General features: G+C 45.2%; 1 protein-coding gene across 11 annotated transcripts in view; it reads left to right on the top strand.

Annotated features, from left to right (window-relative positions):
- LOC100123436 (trichohyalin) overlaps nucleotides 1–22,345 on the top strand; it is a 105,389-nt gene that overhangs the window by 57,069 nt on the left and 25,975 nt on the right. The window contains exons 3-5 of one of the 11 annotated variants that reach the window (XM_032597781.1): nucleotides 1,781–1,834; nucleotides 12,742–12,794; nucleotides 20,451–20,489. The exons of 8 other annotated variants lie outside the window; for them this stretch is intronic. The gene's annotated coding sequence lies outside the window, so the exon portion shown is untranslated. Of the gene's footprint in view, nucleotides 1–1,780; nucleotides 1,835–12,741; nucleotides 12,795–20,450; nucleotides 20,495–22,345 lie in introns of all 11 variants that reach the window. 2 more of the 11 variants (XM_031926660.2, XM_032597779.1) reach the window with 2 other exon arrangements.

Here is a 22,345-nt window from a genome sequence, read left to right as displayed (position 1 = left end):
GGATTGATTGGATTAATCGATGATGATAGAGAAAGGACTCCGTTCTGGCATAGGTTAATCACGTTCGCTCCGAATCGAATTTGCCACTCGAAGATGCGCAAAGCTTCGTAACGGAGAAAATAAGGAAGAGACGAGTCGATTCAACGATGATTGATTTTGGTGGCGGGAAATTCGAAATCGTTCAATAAATACTCTACGCACTTATGTAACTCAGTAGTAGAAAGTTAAAAATAGTAATAAGAAGTATCCCCTCTAAAACTTTGCAAAAGCGTCAACCCTTCTCGCCTCTTCCATCCCAGCTCACAAAAGTCGCCAAAGACACAAGAAGAAGCATCCAGTACAGCCGAGGGAGCGTGAAAAAAAGGGTTTGCGCGCACGAAATAATCCTGCGCGAGCGATCCTCCCGCGGCTTGTATTTTTTCCCCGTCGTCGCTCTCGCAGACTACTGCTGCCTGAGGTCGCGGTTGCTCCCCTAAGGCCCTTTTGTGCGCGTCCCCGTCTCCTTTTTTTTCAAGCTCCTGCATAGAAAAGGAAGCGGCTCGGAAGCGTCTGCCGCTTCGTCGCGCTCTCGAGTGGATTCTGAATTTTTCAATAGGGAATTTCGTCGTCTGGAGAGGTATACTCCCGTGGCGCGAGTAAAATACGCTCGGAAAGTGGACGAATAAATAAAGAGAAAATATCATTCGCGGAGCTGAAGATCGATAATCGAGATTGCGCGCTAGTGATAAATGCGTTGCGTATTGCTTCTCTCTCTCTCTCTCTCTCTCTCTCTCTCTCTCTCTCTCTCTCTCTCTCTCTCTCTCTCTCTTCGAGAGATATTCTCACGGCATCGACGAGCTACAAGAGGCTAATTGAAACGCGTGCGAGGCAACGTTAATTATCCTTCGGCTTTCGGCTCCCGCGCAGCTTGTTCTTTTGTTTTTGTGAGTCGAAGCGCGCGGGAATGATCAATTATTACCGCTCGTGCTTTGATTTTCAAATACGGTTTTTCGTTTTTCGCGCGAGAGAGCTGAGCTGTAATTAGATTTTCGTTGGGGACGAGTTATTGCCGAGAGGAATGTTCTATTTACTTACTACGCGGTTCAGCGCGTATAAATTTCATTCAAGGTCGTGAGTTTTAATTTCTAATCAATGCCTATACTGCCGCCGAAGAGGTGGTCGTCGTAATTTTCCATCGTTCTGTAAAAAAAGCCATAACGAAGAGCCCTTGAGACGTTCATAAAGTTTGGTTCTCAAAGAGGCCGATGACGATAATTACCGAATTTCCATCCTTAAAAGCCCGTTCATAAACTAGCCGGAATATCGACCCTCCTTTTAAATGATCGGAAAATTCTCACCGACTGTTCTCCCGAAGGGAAAATTCAGAAAAAGACACCGTAGAGATCAGATCGAGAGATAAACAGCAGCAGCCGCGTATACGCTTGTATTTTCCGATCCAAACGCAGGCAGCTCTTGCTCGTCTAATTAATTACGTCAACCGATCCGGAGTCCATGTGTGCGTGTGTATGTATACACCGGATTCCAGAGGAGGTTCGTTGTTCGGGCTTTGGATAAGTTACCGGTCGCAATAACATTTTACGACGGCTATGCGCTACAGCTCCTTCTCGCGCCTCTTCTTTTTCTTCATCAGGCGTACTCCTCGATATGTTACCTTTTTGTTCTTAACTTTACGCTGATGGCGCACTAGAGCGTCGAGAAGTTTACGTATAGCGTAATATTAACGTCTGAGCTTGTGTAAATATAATATGCTGATCTTTTTTTGCTTTTGTTTCTGTTGCAGGTAAGGGAGAAATGCATCGGTAAAGAGGCGACGTAATCCGCAAAACCGTAAGCCGTGCGTAATTTTATTATCTGGAAGCGAAATTTGATGTAGCGAAGTGTGTTAGAGTCTCGAATATGTCAGAGAGTACATAAAAATCTTGTTTCCGCGACCGTAAAAAAAAATCGTTTCGATCGACGCTTCCGGTATACACTACAACGCGAGCCAACTCTTTTACGACTCAAAGTCAAGGTGTCTCATAAAAAAAACGAGTTAGACTATATAGTACACTTAAACGTCTCGTAAATCAGGGACGATCTTTTTCGGCACTGCTCTTTCTCTCTCGGTATATTCGTACGTATACACTCGCGCGCATTCAAATGCAAACGCGCAGCAGCCAGTGAATAATTCAATCTCGAAAATATATTTTCGACTCTTTTTTCTCTTTCTCTCTCCCTCTCCGCACATATCCCATACATGCGACGGTAATACAGGCGTTTGATAGTTTTACGAGCGGCTTTACGAGGCTCGACTTTTTTACGGCGATATGCGCGCTCAGCCCTCTCTGTGCGCGCGCCTATAAAAATCAGCCTCTCGCATACGCGCATCGTATACACTTTTTCCTCGCTATAGTGCGTCGCGATAAATAATGCGTAAATCAGATAGCAGCGCGATAGAGGCGCGGGATTCTCTCTCATCCGATTTTTTTTTCGGTGAACATCGAGAGTATGCGCGCGGGATAATCATTCCAAACGGAATTGAGACGTTCTCATAAAAAATGACACTTTTACGAGCGGAGCTCATGAGAGAATAGGTGAGAGAGGGAGTGAGCGCACTCGATGTTAATCAGGAATACGGAGTCTTCTTCTTCTTCTTCTTCTTCTTCTTCTTCGAGAGCCGACGTTTTTAGGGAGCCGCGAGAGGCTTTAACGACGCTGTTAAAATCATAATTTTAACTGTAATGTCGCCGGCTGACGTCTTTATACGCGGCGAGAAAAATGGACTGCTCTCGAGATTCCATAAAGTTGGTGATATCGGCTCGCAAACTGTTCAACAAATACACGCACTTGACCAACAAAACCTACGACTCACCCTCGGGAACAAATTCGCGCGCGTCATGCACCGGCCTTTACCTCCGCGCCAAATGATACACCGGCGAGCCATCTGCCTCCTCTATATACATATACACACGTATATACAATACCATCAACAGAGAGTCGCGAGAGAGGAGAGAGTATACGGAGTGTATCTGGCCTCAGTCAAGGCCGATGGCTCGCGTGTGGCGCAGCCCAAAGCAGCGGCGGCGGTCGTCGGCCTCTGCAGCGGACGAGCAGCGCGACGGATTGATTGACCCGTTGGTGCACCTGCTGAATGCGCCGACCGGGGCCAATTACCCGCCGCGAGTGAGAGAGAGAGAGAGAGGACGGCGTAATGCGTGCCGGTCGTATTGAGGCATCATGAGCTGTGATTTGCAGATGTGTACTGTGTGTGAGGTTGATTTTATTTGTTTTTGTTTTCTTTTTCTGCACTCCGTCGTGAAAGTTGGCAGTACCTTTTCCGCGTGAAATTCAAACTTTCAACCATACCTTAGCGGCAGCGTCATCATCTGGGAACTCATTCACCGTCACGCTTTTATAAATCATCTCCCCCCCCCTTCGTTTTCTTTTCTCTTAATCTCCGGATCGCTTCTCTCTCTCTCTCTCTCTCTCTCTCTCTCTCTCTCTCTCTCTCTCTCTCTCTCTCTCTAGGCTCTCTCGGTCATTAGCCAGCCTTTCTTGCGCCTCTTCCTACTGAGCCGAACTTCTACGACTACTGCTCGTATACACAATAATCTAATGTATACAACCCTTTTGCTCTCGTTGCAAGGCCGAGAGATCTTTATTAAGCGGCCGTTTCGCGAGAGACTATACACTCGCTGCGTCATTATTTATCGATTAGACTCGTCCGATCGGATGAAAGCTCCTCTCGATTAATCGGACGAGATTCTCCTTTATTTGTATTCGTAACGAATATACACGAGGAGAACGTAATCCAACACAGCTCTAGGCTATTTCACGCGAACAACACTGCAGCGACGATATTGTGAACCCGAGAGGCTGCTGCTGCCGAGGAGGCACCGAACTTGTCCAGAGCTCATCGACGCCTTATATGTGCACTCGTCGCGATTACACGATGCCGTGTTCTTTCCTAATACGGATCCTCGACGCGCTTAGAGCGACGCTCGGCGTTGCTTCTCTCTTTCTTTTTTTCTCTGCACTCGTCGTCGCGGCGACTCTCGTCCAGGTGTAAATACGCTGCTGGGCTGCATTACACCAGCGAAGAGAGTAGAGAGTGGTACGTGTATACGATTGAAAATTGCCAGAGAGGAAGCTCTCTCTCTCGAGTGCTGAGCACACGCACACCGCGAGTGTGACGGAGGAGGAATATAGGTGTTGCATTCCGAGAGAGCTATTTTTGCGCCTCTTTCTCAGACTCGGCATGTTCCTCGTGTGTTCCGAAAGCCTTTGGACATGTAACGAAAGTGTAATCACGCTCTCTCGATCCAGCTGCTCTGGGTAAAAGTTCAATGCTGAATTATTATTATTTACTCTTGCACACGCCCGCGAGACGTGAACGCTGTACAGAGTCGAAAATTGAATTCCCTGCGCATTATTGCGGTAGTTCTGGAGGAAGAAGAAAAAAAGGCAACGTCGACGAAAAAGAAAAGCCGGAGCGGTGCATTAGCGCACACTTAAGAATAATCTTGATTTCTCCGTTCCCGGAGAAACGCGCGCGTAATGACTCCACAATTTTCTCATGAGACACATTATACTCGCCGCTGCAGCTGCCTAGCTATACAGTACACACACATACACATGTATACCTGTTCGTACAAAAATAATATTTTCCGCCGTGGCCGACGATAACAATCGCGCCGAAATCGGCATTTAGCGTTTCCGCAAAATAAATGCCCACCCCGGAAGCCGTTAATATGATCTCTCTCCCTCGAAATTAACCACGAACAAAAGAGACCGAGTTCTCTCGATTTGCCAGAGCAGAGTCTCTAGCTCTCGCTCCAGAGAAATGGACGCAGTTGCATCGAGGCGACAAAAAGCACTCGCTCGCGCGAGCGTTTCTGTAATGCCGTGCACCGTTAGTCGCGCTTAGACGGAATTTTCAGTTAACGGGTATAGCCGCATGGGATGGCTTGCTCGTGTTCGTTTTTTTTCTCTCTCCTCTTCTTCTTCTTCGACGCCGAGCGGGAAAAATAATTGCGCGCGGCTGCATGACAATGCGCCCCGGCGAAAAAGTATGGAGAGGAGATTGGAAATGGTGTAGGTAGTGTGTAATTAGCGGAGAGCCGTGTCGCGAGAAGGCGGTGATTGCGGTGTGCTCTTTTCTCACACTTTGAGATTCGAGACAGCGTTTTGAATTTCGCGCCAAAAGTTATAGCGGAAATCTTCGTCGAATCGAAATATGCCATGCGTTTTATAGCAGATGACCGCAAAAATATAAAGTCGTCCTTCGCGGAGGATCGTCCGGGAAATTTTTATTACGAGAAGTAATTTTCGTGCGGCTGCGGTTCGGCAGTTAGCGGTCGGAGCATCGGGAACGCAGATTCGCGTATAAACTCGCCGCAGCGAAAGAATAATAAAAGAAGAGGAGGTATAACCTCATGCGTCTGTAGACCGAAGACATTCTATGTAAATATGATATACTTTGTAGACCTTCGCCTGTAACCACGTGCAATTTCAGAAAACAAAGCTTCATTTTCTCAGGACTGGCTGAGGGAGAGAATGCGTCAGTTTAACCGTTCGACCACTAAAATTCTACTTGCGACTTGCGGTGGTACACGACCTACTAAATACATAAGTGATGCGAATTGCTTCTAAGTAATTCCATTTTTTTTATTAAAAGATTCAACAAATCGAGTACATCGAATCCCATCACTATACCAGCAGTTCTCGGAAGAGTTTCCAGACACATAACCCCCGTTATAACCAGAAATCATAAGAAAGGACCGCTCGCGTAGCCGCGAGAACTCGGCTTCCTCCGACAACAAACAGTTCACTTATAGACACATCAGCTGCAGCAGCAGCAGTCCGCTGCACAAAGAGCAGTTAGAGCCGGAAAGGGAAACGGAATAATCCGAAGCGTCGGACGTATTATGCCTATACGCGTTCTCTGCTCCTAAATATAGATCGCGCGGAAGTTTTTGATCGCCGGAAGCCCCCTACACGAGTTCCAATATTGTTTCGCGTCTGCACACGTTAAATCCTCGGAATAAGTTCAACGACTGCTTGTGTCTCTCGATTATTATTATTACATGTACCGCCGCACAAACGAGAACGAGTTTGTACGACGACGACACTTTAATACACTTGTTGGAAACAATTCGATATGTAAGCTCGCGGAGATAAGCGCGAACAGGAGAAAAAAGCGTTTACTTCATTTCGGATACTTTATACCTACAATTACGATGTAAATGCCGAGGCATCGCTGCATCTAATTATTGCCGATATCAGAGTGCTGCTCTTTCCCCGAAGCTTTTTAACGAAATAGAGACGTTCTACCTCTTTCTCTCTACTTGAACGTATGAATATTCAGAGCGTCGTGCGCTTATACACAAAAGGAGGAGAGGAAGACGGCGCAGAGAGAGAGAGAGAGAGAGAGAGAGAGAGAGAGAGAGAGAGAGAGAGAGAGAAGTGCCGCTGTCGTGGTGTGCCATGTAAACACGTAAAGCGCTGTCGTACAAGCGACTGCTTAGCATAATCTCGCATGCGCCGCCAAGAAGGATTTTTTCGGATGATAAAAGATGCGCAAGCAACGTTTCTCGGTATTTTATAATTAGCCGCCGCCGTTCCGAGTGTTCCACATCGGCTTCGTGTGTAACGAAATCGTTACGCTGACTTTTGAATTTCCCGCCGTTGAAATTTGCGGCTGCGTTTTAAAATTCGAACAATAGCGACTTTCGCTTCCGATCACGACGTTAACCCCGAAGAGCAGCTCGAATTTGAAATTCGGTTGCGTAACTGGACTTCAGAGCTGAGAAACAGGCTCTCGTCCTATCCATTACCTAACTTTCGAGCCGCATCATCCTCCCCCTCGAGGAAAAAATTCAAAGTCCCGTCCAAGACAAGGACGTAAACAATCCGGTGTAATCCCCGGGTTAAAGTGTCGAAGCAGCTTTGCTCGTAAATCCGGCGATAGTTTTCACAGGCCGTAAAGTACAGGTATACACAGATCAGCGGAGGAGGGAAAAACGAGCAGGTTGTTGTGTGCTGTGTCGCGTCCCTGTGTTCCGCCGAAAATTTACGAGCCCCCGACGGTGCAGCCGCGACTAAGGGAAGGATCATACCTGGCTCTTCTTTTAAAGCGTCGAGGGACGAGTGGATGGTGTTTGTGAGTAGGTTCTCATGCTCGGAAACGACGGGATTTTTCTCTTTTCTCGTCGATTTCGTGGTGGTAATGGTGTCGCATTGAGAGAGAGGCTGTAAAATTGTCGAGTTGAAGATTTATCGTGTTATTGCTGCCGCGTTGTATACACTTGACTTGGGCTGCAGTCTGTAAAAAATAATTTTCTTCGCCGAGGATGTAGAGAGAGGAGAAACGCATGAGTTTTTGATTATATTTTTAATTTTACATGCGAGCGATTTGCTAGAAATTCCATAAGACCCAGTGACGGACGAATTTCACTTTCTCCCCGATTCGTTCCAAAGACCAAAAAAAAATCTCTCACTTGCACTTCCCACCGTTTGAATCTGCGGGGCAGCATCCCTAATCGAAAATTCTCGAATCGAAGCTACCTTTCTCTTTCTTTGAACTGCGCATCCGTTGAAATTTCCTCTTCGACTACTCCAGCAACAAGTAATAGGAAAGATTCCATCGAAGCAAACGGCCTCGACTTTCCACCCTTTTTTCTGCGATGCTTCGAATACCCGTTCACGGATTCCTCCACTTTCGAGGATATAGCGATAATCGATTTCCAGACTCCGCAATAGCGATAAATTCCTCTGAACGCGACTGTTATAACGAGGGAGATGCGTGTGGGTATACGCTCTTTCGGTAGCTTTTACCAGCCGTATACGCCTGGTTTGATCGAGTGAGGTAATTTGGTGTAAATGCAAAACTGCGAGTGCGATTCATTAGCTGGAAAAAAATTAACCGACGATTATTTTTACGATTTGTGTATACTTTCTGCGAGGACGAGTAACGTAAAAATTGTGCCATCATCAGCCAAGCTGCTGTAATAAAAATAAATCTCATGCTTGTTTTTTTTTTAATTTGCTGACGAAATTCCTATTAAGTCCTTCGTAAATTAGATTGCTCTACGGCAAACTCGATTAAAAGAAGAAAAGAAAAATCAACCGAGCGTCCCACAACTCACCTTCATTAAGTCATAAATCCAGATCCGAAATTACCCGCGTATAATTACACGAGAGCCCATCCCCACTCGCATATACAATATAAATCCGCGCGCGTTATAATTATTTCTTCTAATATAAAATCCACCTCTGAAAATACATTATGCGCGCGTATATAAGGCTGCGTACTTCCACGCAATCTCATTTTCGCGTCCGCAATTCCCCAGAGAGAACAACAATATCGACGTACACGCATACGCAACGTAGTTTTGAATTCGAAAAAAATTCTCCAAGATCTCTGTATAATTTCGTTTTGGCGCTGCCTCTGCGGTTTCGAATTCGCGCGTTGATAATTGAAAAGCTGCGCGGCGCGAGACTTTGTTTCGTTCGAAACTGCGCTGAACCTCCTCTCGGCACATCTTTACTACATAATTAAGAAGAAAAAAGCACACGCACATACACTCGGTGAAATCAAAAGGCGCAATCTCATTCTCGCTTCGGGTTCAATTTCTGCCCTCCGTCCGCGAGCTCTCGCGAGAAAATAACGAAATCGACTACACGGTTATATATTATATATTATACGCAACCAGTCTTACATCGAGAGTGAAATCCACAGATCGGCCCATTCGCCGACTAATGCACCAGCTGTGCTGTATACCTATGTATAGTGTAGGTATACGTGTATCGCATCGCTGAATCGCTTAGATGCACGATGCATCGGAACGCGGTTTGTAATGGCTTTGATGCATTGGGTGACAGGAGAAGAGAAGCGATGCTCTTTGATTTTGATTTCTGATGCGGAGGAGGAGATTGCGCGGCCTTGTGGTGCCGGGGGAACAATGGGACGAAGAGGATTAGGTTAAGACCGGAGGGTTGCGCGAGCCTTAGTTTTGAACTGGCTTCTACACTCCGGCTCACTGTAGTCTTTGGCTATACCGACGATAGGTGGCGTACAGACACTTCTTCGTTTTCCACAACAGTGTTAGGCGAGCAGAGAGCACATATAGCCCGGTCGCAGCACCTATGAAACCGCAATTCGTTGCTGCCTGCTTGGTCCGCTCGTATTATAACTGCTATCATGTAAAAGATCTTGGTATTCTTCCATGTATGCAGTTCGGTGGCCTAAATTTCTAAGCGCGTTGTGCAACGTGTGATGGAATTGAAATTCCTCATTATTCAACAAAAGCACGTTATACACGCTGTAACGATGCAGCGTAAAAAATCCGCAAAGCTGCACAGTATATAATATAGGTATATTGCGCGAAAAGTGAAGCGCACGATCAAAGTAAACGCGCATTCGCGCGCTCGAGAGTGAGAGACTCGTCCCGTGAAGAGGCTTCCGGCGCGTTCCCATAAATCCTCATTCTTCGACCTTATACTCTCGAGACGGAGCCGTGGCTAATTTCATCCGATTGACCAGCTCTCGCCGCCGCCTTTGTGAACCGTGTACATAATACCACCGCCTTCTTCGTCGTCGGTGGCTTCGTATACGCGTACACATTACACACTTTTTCACCAAAATTTATCGAACGCGATCGTTTTACTTTTCGCAAACACGCGGATACAAACTCGTTGGCTCTATGACTCACAGGTGCTGGTGCAGCTCCATCAGCCGTGTATTTATTGTGTATGTATACAAAGTGTATTGGACGTTAAAAATTGTAATCCTCTTGGCAAGGTCCACAACTACGCCGTATGCGCGCTTTATACTCCCACTGGAAGCGCGAATTGCCTCTCTCGGGGATATATATTTTTATAGGAAAAAGCTGCCGAGCGTCGAGGCCGTCCTGTGTGTGTGTGTGTGTGTGTGTGTGTGTGTGTGCCAAATGTCGAGGTCTTCCGCATGTTTATATCCTTTATACGATCTCGAAAGGTAGAAACGAGATGATTTCATTGAGATTGAATTATTTATGGACTCGCGCCGCGTGATTGATGCCACTGCTTACTCGCTGGGTTCAAGGTTCTCTCTCCCGAGTTATTTATCAGTCCGCTGCAGCGCTTTTCTTCGAAAATTTTGATAATTCCATCCTCTAAGGCAATTGAATCGAGCGAGGCATAATTACACTCACGAAAGTATAACGATCACGTGTTATATACTGTACGTCGTTATATACCTTTATTAACGCCGTAAATCAGTCTCGAAAAAAAGGAAGAGATCACCTCTCAACGGCTCAAGATAAATAAAGTCGAATTCAAATTAAGCCGGCGGTCGTAGCCGCAGCAGTAAAGAAACAACACATCATCCCTGCGCGATCGTAAGCTTAATCACTATACGATATCCCAGAGCTCATATCACGAGCTCGAAGGCATATACGCATGCGCAAAGGTATACCCCCATAAAGCCGGAAAAGCTCGTTCGGATCCTCAATTAGACGCGAACGCAGAGCGTATAAACTGTCCGCTCTCGAGGTGTATTATACGAGAGGGAAGTTGGCGCGACATTGAGATAACATCTTTTACGCTGCTGCGGCTAACGAGTGTGCGTGCGCGTGTGTGTGTAGGTATATCACAATATGGACTTTCACTCGCGCGCGATGACCTCCGACTTTGGGCTTGTATTGTCGCCGGTTTTCTTTTCTAGACGTGTCGTACGCGCTGCATCCGTGATCCGCTTGGGAATTATTTTGCGATTCATATTTGAGAATAATATTCCGCGCAATTTTCAACGTTCAACGTACTTATACTATAAAAAACGATCATTTCCAGCAGAAGCGTTAAAAGCTCAAAAGACGAAAAGTAGCCGCAGTAGTCCGTAAAAAGCCACTCGTGAAAGAAGCTACTTCTTCTTCTTTGACAAAGAACCTCGCACGAAATGCGCAGCTCAAGAAAGAGGGTAGCTCTCTCGAGTGCGCGGTAAACAAAGCCTCTCTCTGTACACGCATTCGTACATATACCTGACGCGCGTTTTCGCGCGCTAAGCGTTGCTTCGTCGAGTTCGTTCACCTTTTCTTTCTTTCTCTCTCTCTTGCCTTTTCCTTTGCTCGTATAAAGTTCGCTCGCGGATGTAATCGTATTAGCGTTGCGCAATATTAAAGCGTTAGGGACACTCATTCGCGCGTTGTAGAGAGAGAGAAGATAGAGTCTAATCCGCGAGAGCACTTATGCGCTAATGCCGGCTAACGAGCTGCGCTATGCGGTCGACCGATTTATGCTATCACGCGAGAGAGAGACTCGGTTGGATTTTTTTTTTTTTGGCGGGAAGGGATTTTGCTGCGTAAACATGTGGGGTTTGTGGAGATTTTCGAGAGTTTCTGGATTTGCGGAGAGAGGATTTAATTCGGTTCTAATGTATAATCACACCCTCTGGCGATCTCTGAACTATCTTTTGAGTAATTTACAAGCGTTTAAGCACAAGATTAATTGTCTTCGCGAAAAGAAGAAAGAAACGTTCATACGAGTAATATACAAACAAAAGCTTTCTACCTATGCAAATACAACCGTCGAGAGTATACTGACGTACAAGTATATAGACACAACAATGTCTCGCGCATTCAAACGTCAAAACGCATCTCGTCGCGAGAGTTTTAGGCTTCGCTTCGCCGCTTCTACACACAGTTGTAATGGAGAACAGAGATAAATCAGAGTCGCTGCGCTGCAACGACATAAATGAAAAATTGACATTCCGAGACGCGCCTGATTTTCCCTTTCGAACTCACACATGCATAAGCGCGAGAAATTTCCGCAGTGTCAGAGGTCGAAATTCTCGCGAAAGTTTTTTCGAATCATTGAATTTTTCATCGCGTATACACCTCCGACTCTCACTCTCCTCCACGTTGCTCAACTTTTTTCGAAAAATAAAAGTACACGACAGCAAAATACAAAACGGGATCAACCTTGAAAACTACCCACATAAAAAACTCTCTGGCAATTTCTTTCGAGTCTCGCTCTGTGTACAGTAGCGGCGCGAAACTTTTTCCCCGTTTCGCAAGCTCTACTCGCGCGCGAACGTAACGGCGCGCGCTTTATTGCTCCGGTTATATTCGCGAGCGAGATAAAAAAGAAAAGGTAAAAAGCCCCGTAGGGCCGACGTCGTGAAGTGTATGTGTGTGTGTGTGTGTGTGTATACACGAGCGAGCTAGGGCGCTTTTAAACTCGCTGTGCGTAGAGCAGAGAGAGAGATAAGGAAGGGAAAAAGTTTTTATCGAATTGCGTTTGAAAATTCCCGGGAAAACCCGTATTTCGATGAAGAAATAAACCATCTGATCAATATACAAAGTAAAATTATTATTTGTGTGTAAAGAAAAGTCTTCATCGAGACGAGTCTCGTGAGAAAGCCTTCCTATTCCCGTTTTTTTTTCAAGCTCTCGGAGCGTGAAATTGGCCCAAAAATCCGAATGTCCACACGGGCGTGTATTAACTCGCATTGTGTCCTGTATACAGTTATACACACATGCACGTGTGTGCCGTAGCTCATTAGCTTGAATTTTTTCTGTTCTCTCTCTCGCAGCTTCTCGCTCGAATTAGCGCACATGATAACGCGACCGAATTAGGGGGTACGTGAAAGTTGCCAGAAACGCGCTTTATTGTTGCGCAAGACATCCAGTTACGCAGGAATTCCGGACGCGTTTTTTTTTTTTAACTCACTGCATTGATACTTCTCTGTTTATACTAACGAACCCGTGTTTTTATCTGTTTCAGGTGAGACTCGTACACGACTTCCTATATGGCATCGGGATTTCGAGTGTAAAATCGTGAGTATAAGAGACGATTTGGAAAAAAGGGATAAGATAAACCTCTCGTTGAAAGTATCACTCCGACGGTAACTCACTTAGCGCGTCACACTCGAGGCTTCTTGAATGAAACGTAAAAGTACGCAGGAGAGTGGGATGGAATTCCCACGAGTGTCCGAGTCGAAATCGTCTCCGGTCGCTCCTTTTCCTTTCTCAGGACTGTGTGCGTATGTGTGCGGGAGAGATAACAGCGGAGAGCCGAGCTTTTACGCATCGCGTAATTCTTAATTTATTTTGTGAGAGAATTCGGAAACGAGTGCTATTATGCTAATGCGCGATGCATTGTTCGGTACAATTCGAGTCGGTAAGATTTCTTTATTGAAATGACGCTGCTTTAAATAACAAAAATCATATAGAATAATAGAAGAAAAGCAAAACAAAACTCATGCGGATCGGGCGCGAACAATTAGCCTAAATACCTGAACGGCCTCGGCTCTCGCGGAAAATTTTTCATCCAGTTTTCTAAATTTCTAATTACCCTGCCTCCGTATACCGCGAGCTCCGCGAGTACGTGTGTGTATCCGGTTTTTAGAGAGCCGACTTGCTCAACACCTCTGCCGCTGCTTTTTCTCCCCGTCTAGTATCTTACTCCCGTTCGGTTTTATACCTATACGCATACCTAAATAAGTTATGGTTATGTTCCCGGAGATCCATTTTTTTTCTTCTCTTATATACGTGTACGAGATTTTTTTCGTCCCGCATCGATCCAAACTTCGTTTCTGATATAGACTCCAGTGGCGGGAAAAGTGGTTTTTTGTCCGACAGGAATTTTAATGATTCGTTTTATTTCGCGAGACACAGCTCGCGTTTTGTAACCTTTCCGAAATCTGTGCCGAACAATACTCTCGATCGTAACATAATAATAATAATAATAATAATAACAACAACAACGGCTCCTTTAGCTAACGCGAAAATGCACGTTACGACTAATTTCACGGAACGGCTCGACGGCGAGAAAGACCCGAGGCGCAAACGGATCGTTGATGTTTAAACACCGAGACGATGGAAACTTCATCGCGTTGCATATTATATAGCGGAGATTCGGTTTTCGTTTTCCTTTCTGCGAAGCGATCAACCCGTGCATATATTTTCTAAATAGTTAAAATTAATACCCTTGAAACGTTTCACTTTCAACGAAATAAATGCTCAGATATCTCAGTCCTAACATATCCTCGAGAGCAGTGCATCCATATGAGAATACGTGCGCGTACACATCGGGCCGAAGTATAACGTCCGTTTAATGATTCATAAAAAAGGCCGCTGGCGTGCTCCCGCGCTCTGAAAAATGCATGAAAATAGGAGAGAGCCGCTTGCAACACTAGCTCTCGTGCGGCCTTTTCGATTCTAAAAATATTATATCGCGCATTAAACGTTTTATCGCAGGCGCATTATGCGCGCACTTGCACTTTTATAAGAGAGGAGGCTTTTTTCAGTGTAGTGGACTGCAGCTGGTGTGTCTTGGGTAATTGTGTATACGAAGTCATCGGGAATTCGCGGACTTAACACGAGTATCAAGTTTGGAAACTTGCTTTTAGGTGAATCGGGAGACAATTAGAAAGGTCCGTTTCAGTATCTCGTCTACAGCCTGGTTTTTATAGAAATTATAATTCCAGCTCGAAAATTCAATTAATCTATAACAACAAATCGACATTATACCAAGCGCAAAAAAGCAGCCCTGCGCACATATCAATTATATTATCACGCGCGTATGCGCTATATAGACCCAGTAAACGCCCCTCGCTGGCGCATTGAGCAAGCAAACTCCAATGCTCTCGCGGTCCAGCCTCCGAAAGGGTTTGCGCAAGTCCAGGGACAGACATAATTGCCCCGGCGTTAATTGTCCGCTCACGTCGTCGTGGAATACATAAATACGCGCGAGAATGCTGGAAAAAAGGGAACTTTAATGCCCGACTCCGAAGCATTAAGAACAGTAGTATACGTGTGTGTGTGCGTGTGTGTAAGCGCGCTGCTGTTATTTTCGCGAATACTTTTTCCTATTATACGCGAGCATCGATTTTCAACGGCTCTGCGCTGCTGTTTTGGATTTAACGACGTGATAAGTCGCGGTGAGGCTTTTTCGATGTTTACATCTTATACGCGAGCGAGAGAGAGATATTCTATATAATTCGTAATGTTTGAATTTACGAGCGTTGGAAAACCGGTTATTACGCGCGCTTGCGTTTGGAGAACGATTTGATCGGTATGTGCGCGAACCGATCGTGTGTGTTATTGGCTGTTTTTGCAGATTAGATAATTTTGAATAATCAAGGAAATGAGCCCTGGTTACATATCTCGGTGTTCGATCGTGCTAGAGATCGGTATTATCCATCCGAAAACAAATTGGTCGGAAAAAATCGCTCTCGGCCTCGAAATCGGCCGATCGAGTTTACCGATATCTTTACAGTCAACGACGACGACAACACACGCGCAGCCGCACGAAATTACCGTAGTTTACAGCTCTCTCGGAGCACCGCGGCGAATTTCACCGGCGAGCAAACAGAGCGTAACGCCGCAGCGCATCCCGTTTATTTTTTTCTCCGCCGGTGGAGAACGAGCGACTCTCTTCCTAGACGAGCGCGCCCGCGTAACACGATTATACATCTCGAGCGAGTCGAGTGTGAAATTCCGATTACCGAGTTATTAAATCTACTGTCATTGTTATCGATGCATAGAACTAGTTCAACGATATTTGGCAACCGATCTCTCGGTTTTCCCAAATAAATTCCACCCCGACGCACAGCAGCAGCTGCGAAAAAAACAAAACTATTATATGCACCGGTGTACAGCAACATCATCTCTGTTATTCAAATTCAAATTACAAAATCTCCATTTCGAACGGAACAAGAAACAGTACATAATGTACCCCTCAGCGAGAGAGAGAGAGAGAGAGAGAGAGAGAGAGAGAGAGAGAGAGAGAGAGAGAGAGAGAGCGAGAGGGAGAGAGAGAGAGAGAGCGGCTCAGCGGCGAAAAATTGAAAAACAATCAGAGCCCGGAGAAGTCGGGCAAATTATATGCCGCGCTGCAGTTCTCTCCTCTCTCACTGCGCAATTTCACAGGTCTCTTACCCAATCGTCGTCGTCGTCGGAAGGAGCCGCCGCCTCGACACAGTCGGTTGACCCTCTCTTTCGCTTGCCTCATCGACGTCGACTGTATTTTATTGTGGATGTGTATATTTATACTATACACGTATACAGATCGGAGAGCTTGGATTTCCACAGGTTTATGAGTGTGTCGAATTTCCTTTGGCGCGAATCGACGCGATGCTACGCCGAAAATTGAGAAATCGGTTTATGAAATCGCATAGCGCTGCTTTTGTACTTTTACTTTTTAAAATAAATACATAATGCGGCTATTAGACAGTTTCTCGAAAATGTTCAAAAACAGATTCGTCACGCGGAGAAATTCATAGGTATACGGTTTTGCGACACCGAACGAAAGAGAAAAAATTCAGGTTTTCGCGTGTAAAAATGAAATTACTCGACAGCGAGAGAAAGATGGCGTGTGTATAACGTGTAGGACATTAAACACTTTCACGCGTCGCCGTGGAGTGAGTTACAATTTTTTGTAACCTAGTTCGCAGTGTAAGTGAATCGGTATATTACCGGCTACTGTAGCTATACACTTGAAACCTTATATACAGATATTAAGTGTCACGCGAGAGCGAATCGGATAGAAAAATGCTCGAATCTAGTTGAAAAACTGCTGTAGAACGTTTGATTTTAATTAAGTCATACGTTATCTCTAGTCTGTTTAAGCGATAGCTCGGGTCAGCGTAAAACGATTTATTAAATTAATATTCTGAAAACCGGCCGATTTTTCCACAACTGAACTTTACGAGCGTCGTATAACTTTGACCTATTTTCAGAGCGTAAATTCTGACAAATGAAGTTAAGTTAACACTAGATCATCCGATCGTTAGATTCTCAACCGATACATCAGTCAGGAAGTTGAGGGAGACAGCGTGAATCGTGTCGATTGTAAACAAGCGTCTCGATATTATCTTAATTACTCGGTACACTACACACAAGAGACGTCGATGACTATAAGTTTTCGGCGCATAGAAAGCAGCGGCGACTCGCGTTCTACGAGACGTACACCGCCTTTTGTTACACTCTGTAATCGATGCTTTTTGTCTCTTTCTCTCTCCGAGTGTTTATACTTTCTAGCTAAAAATTCTATAGACATCGTCCCTCTCGTGTCTCGTTCATTACAACCTGTTGATTCGCTCCTCGGTTAGAACAAAAAATACTCGAATAAATGAAACAAATTGCTTCGAATGCATACACTGTCGAGATCATCAAAGATACACACTGCTTACATAACGATTGGGTATGGAAAAATGTCGCTCGGATTCATAAAAATATGTTCCTCGGATTTACGACATCTAATCAATCACAATCTATCGACGTCGCTGTGATGCAAGACTAACAGAGTCTTTAGTAATAATTTAGCTGGAGAGTACATAATGCAACTGCTTTATAACAAGCCTCGCGCGGTACACTTAGGCCTTTATTACGGACAATTTGTCTGGATCTATCGCTGAATTTTTCTCGGTGTACGGATGAAAGCACTGCAGATTTTTCAGTTACACACGCGCTGAATCAATGCGTACACTCGATTCAATTTCTTTCCAAACTTAAAAATAAAAGAAGTTCGCATAGTACTTTACAATTGAATAATATAGAATTTCACAAGCCGCGCACGTAATAGAATATACCCGACTATCCTTTCACTCGCGCATTATAATTTTTCGTCAAAACGCGATTCGCTCGCAAAATCGGCTTGCGAAATAACTCGCGAGGAAAACACAATCTTATAAAATTCGACGTTTTCAATTACCCAGACCTCCTTTCGTCGTATCAGCACTCGGAATTCAAAATAAAAAATAAAAAACCCCCCGTCGCTCTCTACGAACCAAAGAAGCTCCGCTAATCGCCGCAGGATTTATTAATCGCTCTCAATATCGCTACCGCTTGCGCAGCTGTATTAGAGACCTTTGACGGCCGCTCGGAGAATTAAAAAAAAAAGGATAAACCTACGAATCATCCATCCATAAATAACGAAGATTGGCTCTCTAGGATCTTTCTCAGGGGCGGCGGTCGTAATAAAACTCGTAATTGCGAGCGAAAAGCAACACACAGTGTAGGCCGCTACAGCGGGACGTAATTTACGCGCGCGAGCGCGTATATCACGAAGCGGTGACAGTGACCGGCGATAAAACTAATGCGAACGGGACTACCGGGCTTCTCTCTCTCGCGCGCGCGAGCTCGCTGAGAGTTATGTGCGTTTTAGCCTTTTTTCCAGAACGGCAGAGAGAGAGGGCGAGGAGAGAAAGAGGCGATATGGTTCGTTCATTATTGAGAATCGCAGATATGAGGCTTATTGTTTTGTGCCGAGTGGATATGAGAGGGAATCGATTTGCTCTCTCGCGAGTTGTATTTTTTTCTTTTGTACGGGGTGATATGTAAATGCGACGGTTTTTTCGCGAGTGGGACGTTTTTATCGGTCTTTATTTATTGCCGTGTGTCGATATATCGGGGTGTAGTAACGCAGTGGATTATAAATTGTGTATTTGTTGTATTTTCGCGTGCGTAAAGAGCGATTATAAAAAATTTCGATTAATTCTCGAATTGCATCAGACCAATGAGAAATGCAGGAAATTTTCGAAAAAACCCAAGCGAAATATGCATACACCCGCAGATAAGCGCGAATCATTTCGCAATAAAAGCACACGAGCGCGTGACAATAAAAGAATTTTCATTTCCAAACGTCTCTCTCACTCTCTCACTTCTTTATCGCACACGACTCTCGCGTCAACAACAAATCTGCGACAAATATTAACTTTTCAAATTCCTCCGAGAAATTCGCAATAGCGCACAATCTCGCATCGACGAGTTTCGCAACACGAGACGACGTACGATCGGAAAATTTCGCGCTGACGAGAGTCTTTTCGCGAATAGAGTGTGTATAGATGTGTGTGTGTAAGTATGAGGAATCGAACTTTCTCGCGAGCGCGTTGCAATTGGAACACGATTGGCGAAATCGAAAGGTCGATCTCGCGAGTGTATATCTAGCGAAGCTGCCAATTAATTTTTCGTTCGGCCAGAATTAAGAAGCGCCTCTCTCGAGGTGGAAGGAATAATGGATCGTTTCGCAATTTTTCGATTGCGCGCGGCTGTATCGCTACAACGGTGTTAATGAAGAATGCAAGCAATTTTTTTCTTCTCCTCCGAAATTGCGTAAGATACATCACGTTTTACAAAAACAAGAGAAGAAAAGAAATAATTTTGCTTTTATGAGAGCATTCCCGGATCATCGACCCCGAGAGAGCATAATAAATTCCAGTTAAAAGGATCACGCCGTATTCCGAATACATCGTGGAGGAAGTGAATTTCGTATGCGGCGGTGGCTGTCGCGCTTACAGTCTACGCGGAGAGTGAGTAAAAAATAAAAAGGCCGGCTCGAATCACGCGCGCTTCATTAAAAAAGCCGCTGTCGCTTTCGCAAAAACGCGTAACTCCGGCGGCGGAGAGACATAGGTGCATGCGCACGCGGAATCCTCAAGAGTCTTTCGAGCCGTCGCATCTCATTTGTCCGTCTTCTCGTTGCTCTTTGCTGCTGATCGAACTCGTGCGGATGCGGTGAAAAAAGAGGCGCAAACTGATGGATGGGGTAAAGAGTTAGCGGTGTGTAATTGGATATAAGAGACTTCGTTAGATCGCGGGATGCGTGTTTTATAGTTTATTTTCTGTGTTGGGTAATTCCTGCTCTTTCGGAGTATAACTGTAACTTTGTGGCGCACGAGCTTATATCGGCGGATAATTGATAAACTATATTGTATTCACTTGTGTGCAGAAGGTAAATTTTACGCCAAGGTTATCGACGATTATTTCCTCGAGAGTAATCATCGTTACTCAGCCGCAAGCGAGCGAGTATCTAAAATAAACTCAACCGCTCTCAATTTCAAACCCATTACCGAACAATAAATTAATTAAAAACCAACAATAATCATTACTCACGGCGTGCAGTCTCGAATAAGGAAGCTAATTAAAAAAAAATCAATTAAACGTACTGACTGAGCATCCGATCGTCCCCCGTTGAAGTACCGCAATAGGTAGGTCCTAGAAAAAGAAGAAGAAGTAGCCAGCGTCTCCCGCGGAGAAAATCGCTGCTACCGCTGCGCGACACTCGCCAATAGTATCTGGACCGTAAATAATAATAACGCCGCGCGCCGTCGAGTCGCGAATCTGGATCGAGTAGGCGATCGTCTCTCTAGACTCTCTGGTTTGATTCATTCGCTGATTGTTGCCTGCGATGCTTTGTTTGATTTATAGGTTATGTTCTAACGGAAAGGAAGTTCGTCGTATAAGAGATAACGTTACACTTATAGTATATACAGGAAAGTATCGAAAGGGCTGTGTCTCTCTCTCTATTTCCGGGCATTTGATCGGTGGCCGTATAGAAAGTTCGGATGATCGATAGCGTGTTGGGGCGTATGAAAAAAAGAACGAACGTATAAATTCGAAGTAAAAGCGTTTTAGTGTCGAACTTATGTAACGAGATAAGCCTCGAATATTTATCACTGCTAATAAACGCCTTCTTTTTTTCTGTTCCAGGTGAGGCACAGAGATAACGATTCGACAGCCGCATTAATGGTCCGGTAGGTTATATTATTGCGATTTGCTCTAATGCCTACTTAGCCGCGCAGTCGAAAATAGAAATATTAAGCGACATAACGAGCTAATTACACGATTCGCTTCGCGATAATTGCTTATCGAGAGCAAATTTGTCGCGTGTATATACATGAAGCCGCAAACACCAAAAAATTGCGCAACGCGTGTACACAGACGCGGAGTTACAAAATTTCGCATAACTCCCGCGAAAAATCTTTTCGAGCTAATAATATCCCACGTGAATTCCATCGCGCAAAAAGTTGAGCACTCAGACATTCAGGAACGCGCGTACGCCGCATGAAAATTTCATTCGAACGGTATACTGCACGCAGCGTCAGCTGAGGTTAATCGGAATATCCGAGAGTTAGATTTCCCGCTCCGGAGTCTGGGTGACACTCGAGAAAGATTATTGTAATGAAAAGGCGGAGACTACTGTGGAGAGGAAAAGGAGAAATCAGCATAGCGACATGCGAGAATATAGTGTTTCCTCGAAGGTTGGCCCCCTGATGGTGGAAAGTAGATTTTCGCGCAGCGTTGAGATGAGGTCGTGCTGCTGCTGTGCTGTTTGGAAAATAATATGGCTACATGGTGTATGACGTTACTTTCGATTGATATACCTTTACGTGTGTCTGCGCGCACTTTTTATTTCGACGCTGAAGGCAAAAGCGTGCACGTACCGATTGTCAGTGTCGTGTGTTGCTTTTTGCATAGGATTACTTGCGGTCACGTCAAGGTTTCTACGAAAATTATATCATGGATTTGTTCCTTTTTTTTTTTTTTGCTGTGCTTACCTTAAACCAGGGAAGCCAAGCTCATCCACTCGCAAAAATCCATCAAAGCCTTCAATACCGATCAATCGAGCATCCAACCCAACGACTCCTCTCAACATCCTTCATACCCTCATCCATCCTCGCATCAAGCGCAATCCACATTTAACCCCGCCGCATATATCCTGCACGCGTGCGCGCACTCGCGGAATGCGGAAGCTCTCGTCGCCGAGAAATATTAGGCGACGAGAGCGTAATCCGCCGGATGAATGCTCCCTCTCTCTCTCTCTCTCTCTCTCTCCTCTCTCTATAACCCCGCGGAGAATCCTGTCGCACGCATATACGTCGGCCTAATCCCCGTAGCTTTGCGGAGAACTTAATCCTAACTGGCCGGAGGACTCGCGAGCGAGCTGCTAATGCACATTAACGGGACGATTATTCACGTGCCTATGCGCGCGCAGGGTTATAAATGCTCGGCGCATAAAGTCGTCAACGTCGCCATTATGCCGCGAGATGCTTCTACTTACGTCCTTTTGCTTCCCCTTTCCTCTCTTTTTTTGCTCGATTTTTATAGGAGAGTAGACTAGGAGCGCGTGGATGACTTCCGTAAGTGTAACCGGAGCTATGCCGCCGAGTTTAATTGGGCCATTGTTTGTTTTGCTTGTGCGGAGCTGTTCCGCGTTTAAGTGATGCATTGTTCTATAGCTTTTTAATCCGGTATTATATACTTGCTTGTGTTTTTCATCTTCGTTTGAATTCATGACTCAGAAGTAGAGAGTAATAACGATTCCCATCGAATTGGACTAAACGTGCGACGTTTCCTAATCACACCGCGCTAATTCCTGCATTTTGCAAAAGACTTTCTCTCTCTGATAATACACGAGTATCTTCATCCCGCGGAATTTCCCGGCTGCTGTAGTGCGCAGGATGCTATTGCACAGAGACAGAGGCGACTGGTAGTTGTCCGCAGAGGCTTTATCTCTCTCTCACTGTATTGTGCTCGCGAGGTCTGTAATTTTTTCCCAGCTGCAGCAGCGCGGAAAAGCCTAGAATCTCCGAGGAATTCGTCGC

The sequence above is a fragment of the Nasonia vitripennis genome, chromosome 3, assembly GCF_009193385.2.
Source record: "Nasonia vitripennis strain AsymCx chromosome 3, Nvit_psr_1.1, whole genome shotgun sequence".
NCBI lineage: Eukaryota > Metazoa > Arthropoda > Insecta > Hymenoptera > Pteromalidae > Nasonia > Nasonia vitripennis.
This window is presented reverse-complemented; position numbering and strand designations above follow the sequence as displayed.